Here is a 10,521-nt window from a genome sequence, read left to right on the forward strand (position 1 = left end):
CGTTTCCCTCTTTGAGAAGCTATTAAGTTCAGTATCTACTATTATTTACCATTGCTGTAACTGACCTAAGTGGTGGAGCTACAAGCATGTCATAGCATTTCTGTGTTTGTTAATGCGCGATGATGATTGTAACTGTTCTTGGGAAAGGTACTATGGTTTGCATATGTCAGTATTTGTGGGACTTTCTTTAGAATGGTGAAAGTTGCTAGGTATGTGCTAGGTTGATGCAGGTAGTCCTTAGACTCACAGTAAATCCATGCTATTCAAAACCAGTCTATATTTGGAGATAAAAAGATAGGTTTAATGAGGACCTCAGGAACAATGGAATTTTGTTTCAGACACAGGCCACTCAGTGTACCAGAATGGTAGTCAGAATAACATTGTCTGGTTTTTAAATTGGACATTGCTCATTTCTGTTATAATTGACTGTTCAGGATTTCATTTTTTTTTTTTAAAGGTCATGTCTTTAAGCTGAAAAGCCTTTAAAGAAGGAAGTGGAATCACGTATTTAACAGGATATTTAAAACTAAGGAGTTCTAATTACTTCACATATATTGAATATAAGTTGTTAACCAATTCTACAACTAAACAATAACGTGGTACTTCTGATTTGCAAAGTGATTGCTGCAGAATATTTTCTAAGGTAGCCGAAAATTTAAAATAGATAATCAGTATAATCTCTTGATAACTGGTATCTCGGATCACTTGTATATCTGAGAAAATAAAAGATTATGTTTTATTTTTGTCCTCTCTTCTTTTTCTTTCCCTCTCTAATCTAATGGACATGGAGATATGTGCCAGAGGAGGGGGCTATTCAGGAGGAAAGGAGAACATGCTCCTAAATCCAGGAATGCTGGTAATTGACCCTCAGTGCAGGTTGTTACAGTTATAGCAGAGGCCCTGTGAAGAAATGATTCTGGTGTCTTATGTTGGAACTTGATCTTCCATGTGTTTTTTTCTAACACCCTAAAGTTATGGCTACTTATTTGTTATTTATTTGTCCCAGGTTAGAGTAATGTTTATGATGCCTTTCATAATATTGAAAGACTTTTACCAATCTAATTTTTTCTTGATCTCTATCCCATTTCCATAACTGTTTCCTGGAGAGCCCATTCCAGTTGCCATAAAGCTTTCATCTTAGTACTTAGAAAAACACTTGTCCTTGTTTATTTGTAGCAGATCCCATACGGTTGCATGTCTATTTTTTCTAGACATTTTAGGTGAAAATGGTTTGCTAGAACACAAAGTAGGCCAAAGAGGGGACATCGCATGTTGCATACTGCTTTCAACTGGGGTATCGCAGTGGAAAACTCATTGGATAAACTCATTGGAATGTTGGCAGTGTGTGTGTTCATTACCCAAGACTGTATAGTACTTTCTTCCATACTTACCCCCCTTGGTTGAGGGTACCTATCAGCACTCAGAATGTGGGGGAAACATATGTTAATAATATTGTGAGTTAAATATTGAACAATTTTAGGGAAAACTTTATATTGTGATAGTGTTAAAATAAGGTACATGTGTATAGTAAATTTATATTTAATCATCCTGTCGTGTTTCAACAAAGTTTCTTACACTGATTGATATTACTGTCTTAAAAATATCTAATATTTTATAGGGTAATCTACTGGTTGAAATGCTTAAAAATAGCAAAATATTCTCAAAGTTAAATAGAAAAGAGTCAGCAAAATATGCACTAAACCAAAAAAAGAATAATTTGAAAATTGAAAAAATTTGAAAGTTTTTTTGTTTTGTTTGCTTTTTCTAGGGCCGCTTCCTGTGGCACATGGAGATTCCCAGACTAGGGGTCTAATCGGAGCTGTAGCCACCAGCCTACGCCAGAGCCACAGCAACGCCAGATCGGAGCCACATCTGCAACCTACACCACAGCTCATGGCAACGCCAGATCCTTAACCCACTGAGCAAGGCCAGGGATTGAACCCGAAACCTCATGGTTCCTAGTCAGATTTGTTAACCACTGCGCCAACGACAGGAACTCCAAAAATTACAAAATTCTTAAAATAGGTATACAGCTAAAGTGGTGGGTTTTATTTGTTTTGTTGTTGTTTTATGGCTGCACCCATGGCATATGGAATTCCCAGGCCAGGGATTGAATCCGAGCCACAGCTGTGACCTATGCTCCATCTACAGCAATGACAGATCCTTTAACCCACTGCTCTGAGCCAGGGATTAATCCCATGCCTCCATAGCGACCAAAGCCACTGCAGTCAGATTCTTAACCTACTGTGCCACAGCAGGAACTCCATAGTGGTATGTTTAATATATTTATCCTAGGATGTATAGAACTCATAACTGGCATAAAGTAATAAAAAACCAAAAGGAAATTCTTTGATTCTTTGTTAGTTATAAATCCATTTTTCTGTGGAAATGTTTTGATGCTTGGCCTATTTCATACTCGTTATCTCTTATAGTCCTGCATTCAAGTGGACCACAGCTGGGAGGACAGGGAACTGAGTAGTTTTCCACTAAGTTTTTTCAGTTTGTTCTTCCGATTTTCAACTAACTGGTTTTGTGTCATCACAGTTCTATTTTATATAATAGGACAGCTTTGCTTGGAATCAATGTTCTAGATAGGTTTCACAGAATTGCATTAAATTGTTAGATGGTCTTATAACAGATTCTGATAACATTGAACCTGAGAGTGTCTTTCCTTCCCTCCATTTGGATGCTATGATCAACTGTTATGAGTTTGTGGGGGTCTTGGTAGTGAAAACCAGTGCAGGGGTTTCTCCTACATGGGCTGGCAAATGCTGGGAGGAAAGACTAGAGAACTGCAGATTTGGGGGAGACTTTAGCTTTGGAATCTATGGGTTTCTGAACAGAAGTTCAATAGCTGCTCTATCAAAATATGTCAGTTCTCTCTGACCTCAGAAAGACTAATAAGAAGGAGCTGAATGACCTGAATGTTCCCTGCTGCCTGAAGAGGAGAGAATCCAGGAAGACCATATACAGAGAAGCTTCCTGCAAACTTCCTCAAGGGAATTCACAGCATGTCTATTCACATTCCACCCCTGGCACTTCTGATATTAATTGCAGCATTGTTCCCAGTGCCAAACAACTGGGAACAAAGTAAACATGGTTCATAGGGAATGGCTGAATAAAATATGTTCCATCCACACCATGGTAGATTGAATAGCCACTTCCTTAGAAAGGAAGAACTAGATGTATACCAGTAAACTAGATGAGTTTCCAGGAAGTATTGTTTTGTGAAAGAAATGAGATGCAGAAAACTAAAAATACTACATTTTGGAGAAAATGTCATATCTCCATTTTCTATGCATGAGTTTCTGTATGTGACCTTCTGTACATAAATTTATATGCATGTAAATAGAAACATCTCCCCATATTGGATTAAATTAGAAAAATCTGGAAAAAAAACCCCACTAGTTTAAGATGGATTAGTTTGGTGGTGGTGGAGAGCTAGCGAGAGGTGATGGGGAATAATGGGGATGGAATGAAGAGGAGAGAGGGAATGACGGTAATAAAGCCAAAAAGAATGGGGAAAAAACTGCACTACTTTTTTTAGAAATAGGTGAAATGAACCTATATTCCTTTCCTTGTCATAGTAGAAGTCATCCTCTTATAAAATCATCTCAATTGATAGCCATTCTGTTCAAGTACTTGAAATAATATAGTACAGTATTAAAGGGCAAGCTCTCAAGGCCAACTGCCACTGGTCAAATCCCAGCATCACCCTTCTTGGATTTGTGATGACCTTGAAACATTAAAGTTTCTTAACTTTTCTGCTTCAGTTTCCTCTCTGGTTGATAGCCTACCTCGTGGGGTAATTTTAAGAATTAAAGAGATTAAAATGGGGTAATGGCTGAGCATAATACCTGGTAAGTAGTAAGGACACATTAAGCATTAGTTATTACCAAAAAAACAAACTTTTAGGAGCTGAGAAGCACTTTGGGCATTTGGGTGTATATTTGCCATACTACTTTGAGTTGGTTGTTTATGGGCCAGATAAGGGGGAAGTATTAAACTTCTTACTGGGCTCCTATCTTTATGGAGCACACAATGATGTTGGAGAGACAACATATACACAAAATAACTACTATACAATATGTACAGGGTAAATAGCAGTGAAAAAGTTTAAGTACATACTGAGTAGTGAAAGTAGTGCTTAGATCACTGAATTTGGGTAGAGATTGGAGTTTTGTGGGTTTTTTTTTTAATCTATTTAAGTATAGTTGATTTACAATATTGTATGGAGAGGTTTTCTAAAGATGACTTATTATTTTAGCTTGTTTTGTTTTGTTTTTTGTTTTGTTTTTGCAGGTAAGGGCTATAAAGTGCATGATATGCAAAGGGATCTCTAACCAAAAAAGACCCAAGAAACATCAAGGTGAAAGGTGAAGTTTGTGCAGATAGGAATTTATATCTTTCCTTAATATGTACATAGTTTCAATTGTTGTATCAGTATAGCTGTGTCTCTACTCTTCCTTTATACCTCATATACTCTGTTCATGTCTGTGAGGCTAGCCGCTTTCTAAATGCTAAGAAAACAAATTTTACCCCCAAAAAACCCCTATAATTTATCCTACTTTTTGCTATTTGAGGGTTGGTTTTGGTTGGTTGGTTAGTTTTTGGAAAACTAAGAGTTTTCAGTCTAATAAGTTTTACCCCAGTGGACTACTTTCTTTACCAGCAGCTTTTTAAATTTTTTAAGCCAACATACAACTTAGACTTGTTTGAATTTATATCTTGTGAATTTATCCAATATTCCTTCATAAATAGTTGATTTTGAGCTTATTGCATCACTACAGTTTGTGATGCCAAAATTGTTCTTTTTTAAGCAAAGTTCACGCCTCATATTATTAGTGAGAAAGTAAGATTTGAATTTCTGAATTTTTTTTTTCTTTTGGTCTTTGGTCTTTTTAGGGCTGCACCTACAGCACATGGAGGTTCCCAGGCTAGGGGTCGAATTGGAGCTACAGCTGCCGGCCTACAAACTATACCACAGCTCATGGCAACTCTGGGTCCTTAACCCACTGAGTAAGGCCAGGGATCAAACCTGCAACCTCATGGATACTAATTGGATTCCACTGAGTCAGGATGGGAACTCCGAATTTCTGAATTTTTAATGTCAGTCGTTTATTCAAAAAATATTTAAAGACAATTAACTATATATCAGACACTCTGCTAGGTTTTAGAGTTAAAAGAACTCTTGTTTAGTGGGAAAGGTAGAAGAGTAAAGGAACAATTGCAATAAAATGTGATCAGATCCATGATAAAGGTTTATACTATAGAAGCAGAAGGTTAAATTTGAATCAGGAGTTGCAGCAGAGACAAAGGGGACCGGGGGATGACAGAGGTAAATCAGGGTAGGAAAGTATTCCACAGTTAGTGATAACTGAATTGAATTTGGGAGGATAAGTGCACATTGTCCCAAGGAAGAGAAGGAAGGAGATTGCAAAGACAAAAGCACGGGAGGGCTTGGAAGATAGTTAACTACAACTGGAATACAGAGGGCGAGTAGGGAATGTTGAATTAAGGTTGGAGAATTAAATATATGATGTTTTATGTGTTATGTACACACATATATGAATAGATTTATATAGTGTATTAAGAAGTTAGGACTTTATGGATGAGGATATACTGAAGTGCTAATTAAGTCCATTTTAAATCACACTCAGAAGATGGGAGAAGGAGTTCCTGTTGTGGCGCAGTGGAAACGAATCCTACTAATAACCATGAGGTTGCAGGTTCAATCTCTGGCTTCACTCAATGGGTTAAGGATCCAGCGTTGTTGTAAGCTGTGGTGTAGGTCATAGACATTGCTTGGATCCTGCATTGCTGTTACCATGGTATAGGCTGGCAGCTGCAGTTCCAGTTTGACTCCTAGCCTGGGAACTTCCATATGCCGCAGGTGTTTGGAAAGTTAAGATTACCACTCTAAAAGCTGATCAGGGGAGAAATGATGAAGGCCACAAAAAAAGACATAATAAAAATGGGAAAGGGTTATATTTGAGAGGTACAGAAATAAATTGGGTGAGTGTAGGATGAAGGTGCCAAAAAGGGGAGAAGCTGTGATGGCTTCTCAGGTTCTGCTGTGGGTTGTGATATATGTATGAGAAGTTTGGGGGTGGGGGAGATGACACTGAGTTTGAAATGTCTATGAGGCATGGAGATCAAGAGACACTGCTTAATGGATAAGAGATATGGACTGAAAACAAAGGTTTGGATGTTATCAACACACATAGATGGTATTTGAAGCTTTTGGTGTGGATTTGTGCAAAGTGAGTAGGATGGTGACTGGGAATAGGACCAGGCATGAGGAGATTAATAAAGAGCAGCCATGGAGTTCCTGTCGTGGCTCAGTGGTTAACAAATCCAACTAGGAACCATGAAGTTGCAGGTTCAATCTCTGGCCTCGATCAGTTGGGTTAAGGATCCGGCGTTGCTTTGAGCTGTGGTGATCCCCTTGTTGCTGTGTCTCTAGTATACACCAGCGGCTACAGCTCTGATTAGACTCCTAGCCTGGGAACCTCCATATGCCATGGGTGTGGCCCTAGAAAAACAGAAGGAAAAAAAAACAACAAAAAAAAAACAACCAAAGAGAAGAGCAGCTAAGTGAGGCAGTGTCATAAGCAATGTAAGGAGAAAGGCTTTGAGAAAATAGGAGACTGTTAAATACTAAAAACAGTGTTTGTGGGGTTTGACAATCATTAGTACCTTGGCGGCAGTTATTGCAAGCAAGTAGTGGGTGTGTAAGTCATGTCCAGGTGTATTTATGTGTGAATGAAATGGAGACTGCAAATGCAGACCATTCAATAAACTTGGCAGTGGAAGCATGGAAGATTACAACTAACATTAAAATTAACTAGAAAGGGACCTGCTTTTCAAAGAGATTTGAATTTCTTTGCCCTTTATTCTAAAATTGTTTTTACATAATTGTGTCATTTAAAATTTTATTTTATTTATTTTATTTTTTAGGGCCACACCTGCAGCATGTGGAGGTTCCCAGGAATAGGGGTCAAATCAGAGTTGTAGCTGCTGGCCTACACCGCAGCCACAGCAACACCAGATTTTAGCCAGGTCTGTGACCTACACCACAGCTCATGGCAATGCTGGATCATTAACCCAATGAGTGAGACCAGGGATTGAACCTGTGTCCTTCTTGAGCAGAATCATGGCTCTATAGAAAAAATATCTAATTTGTATCTATAGCTAAATGTAATTCCAATTCTAATTAACTTTAGGATAATTCCTTAACATTCTTTTTCTTCAGTGTCTGAAATAAAAACTTCAAAAGGTTTATAGGATCAAGCACATACCATGAGAACTGCAGGGTTTGGTGAAAACTCATATGGTGTCCTCTACTGTCAACGTTTATACTCCAGGGAAATTTATTTTAAATTAGTTTGGTCAAATTGAAAAAAAAGCAAAAAAAACATGTTTTTAAAAAGCTGGAAGGAATGAAGATTTATCTAGTTCTGCCTTCTGATTTTGAAAGTAGGACATAGGATCAGAGAAAGTTAGCAACAGAGCATCTTATTCCCCCATCCTCTGCCTTCTATTACTAGTCCACTGTATAGCACTTGGGAAGCCTACATAAAAGTGACACAAGAGCATCCAGCCTTTGTTGCCTTGGTGCATATGAGAGGCTTCAGAGCACAAGGCCCAGGGCCCATCACCCTGTTTAAGTGAAACTTTTACATATTCACTTAAACTTGATAGAACTTGATTAAGGCTGAATTTTCAACTCACTTTGAACATATCAAGTCCTAGGAAATTGAACATATAATGATAACAAATAGTTATCAAAATAGTTAGAAATGTATGGAAAAACATATTCCAATCCCTTAGTTTTGTTTATTTATTTATTTATTTTTTGTCTTTTGTCTTTTTAGGGCCACACCCATGGCATATGGAGGTTCCCAAGCTAAGGCTCCAATTGGAGCTACAGCTGCTGGCCTGCACCACAGCCACTAGCAACTCAGCATTAGTCCCAAGCTTAAAAAATGATAAAGTTCTAGAGATGCATATGGTTATAAAATGCTTTCAGGGCTAAATATGTGCACTAAATATAGGAGTAGGTATTATCAACTGAACTTTTCAGACTTAGTTTATGGAACTTTTGTGCTTACTGACAAAATTAGAACTAAAATGGGATTTATTCAAATTGATCAACAGTAACAATTTTAGTTATACAGAAAAGTTGAAATTTTATAGAAACTAACAAATCATTTAACCTAAAGTTCTGAATTATGTATTTAAATGAGTTAACTGAAGGGAGGAAAGTGAACTTTAGTTGCCTTCCAGTTCAACTTTTGTACTGTATTCTCCCCCACAAAAAAAGGTAAATACAAAGTATTTATCCCACAATAGACATTTAAGAAATGATAATTTTTTCCCTTACTATTCCCCCTTTTTTCAGTGTAGGCTTAATTACCATTTCTGACAGCACACTGTATAGAGGCTCAAGGGGCAAAAAGCCCTAATAGTCTCACTGAGGTATAAGAGACCAAATAATTTAAAATGATGTCTCTGTTGGATGTCAGAATTATTCTTTGCTCCCAAGTTAAGATTAGCCTATTTAGATTCAGCTGTTTCTACCATTCAGTATCACATGAGTACCCTGAGTTTCTTGCCTTGATACTTCTGAAAGATAAGTGGAAAACTTCATGTTGATTTAACACAAAGTCAAAATTAATAAAGCATTTTTAAATTTTATAATCAAATTAGGAACACTTTTCTCATTATGACTTTGTCTTCCATTTCATCCTTCAAAATTAAAACAAAAGAAACAGGATATTGTTATTTTTCTTATATGGATTGTAATAGATCTAAACTTTTACCTGTTAGCTGGGAATGAGTCAATGGAACTGTACTATTCTTGTAATGTGAGAGTCACTTCATTCCATTGTTAAATTACATGTTGAATTCCCTCAAATTATCCTGTCAATTTACTCTCCATATGCAATAATTATTCAAAAGCATTATTCTTGATTTTTCATTTAACAAAAAGATGTACAGATCGACTGCAATAAAATGTGTGAAATGTCCAGGAAAGTTTTGTGGGGAAAAAAGTAACAAAGGATGGATTTCTGTGCAAAAAAAATTATATATAAAGGCATCAAAATCAGAAGAAATAGTTAGATTAATAGAACAGAAGAGAAAGTGTAGAATCAGACCCATGGACACATAAGAATATACTGTGTAAAGAGCATGATAACAATAGCAGTGTGAAAACAAGCTGTCTTTTGAAAAAATTAAATGTGAATTAAGATTTGAAGTGGAAAAACTTGAATTACAAGGTGCTATCCCAAAAACTTAACAAGCAGTGATAAATTTTTAATTTCTAAAAATAATCCAACCCTAATTCCACTTCCCTAAAATGTTTAATTTGTTATCCTATACATATTGCTTAATGCAGAAATGTATGTTCATTATGTTTTATATCCCCCTTTATTTAATGTTATTTTTTTTTTAGACCTAGTTAGTAGTTTTGGTTATTTTAACTATTATTTTAACATTCGTAATATTTTGTTTGTTTGCTTTTTACGGCTGTGCTCATGGCATATGGAGGTTCCCAGCAAGGGGTCGAATCAGAGCTACAGCTGCTGGCCTACAGCACAGCAACATCAGATCTGAGCTGCGTCTTCGACCTACACCACAGCTTATGGCAACACGGAATCCTTAGCCACTGGGGGAGACCAGGGATCGAACCCTCATATTCATGATTCTTTTCCATTGCACCACGACGGGAACTCCTAACACTCATATCTTTTTAACAGGTATATATAATTCATAGCTAACAGTTTAGTGTAAAGCCTTTTGGAGTTTTTTCTCTTTGTATACAAATATGTACATAAATATGTTTGTATGTGTTTATCTAACTGATGAAAAAGTGGAGACATACCTAATAAACTATAACTATCCTTAATGTTTTTTCTCTATGTAATATATTTTGGAAACAAGATGACCTGTACAATCACACTGTCTCATTTTGAAGTTAAAAACAAAAAGGCCTGCTGTGGTTCTATTTGGAGGCCAAACTGTAGAGAAATCATCATTTTCTAAATTAATTTCTAGGTTACATTTAAAAACCTTTCTACTTGTCTATTTTAAATATTTCTTTCATATTTTTATTTCTATTCAAGATTCTATATTGAATGACTAATTTATGCCATTTTCATGTTTTGTAGTCATTTTACTTTGTAATTTAAAAATTTATAGTTCTCCCTTTTCCTTTTTCCATTGTGATGTTACCTATATGATGTGCATTCTATTTACATTAATATTTTAATAAAGTTTGAAAGTATATATCCTATTTCAATGCTGTTTATTAATGAGTTAAAGCAATTCGCAAACCTTCATAATACTACCATTATCAATTTATAACTGTCTAATCAAGCATTCTATATTTTTTTCCTTTTAAAGAGAGAAAAATAATTTTATGCTCTTTAGTGATGTTCTCTATTCCCTCATTCTTCATCATTAGTCATACAGGGAAGTTTTTTGTCATTAGTTTGTTTTATTTTAATTAATGTT

This window comes from Phacochoerus africanus, chromosome 6 (genome assembly GCF_016906955.1).
Source record: "Phacochoerus africanus isolate WHEZ1 chromosome 6, ROS_Pafr_v1, whole genome shotgun sequence".
Taxonomy (NCBI): domain Eukaryota; kingdom Metazoa; phylum Chordata; class Mammalia; order Artiodactyla; family Suidae; genus Phacochoerus; species Phacochoerus africanus.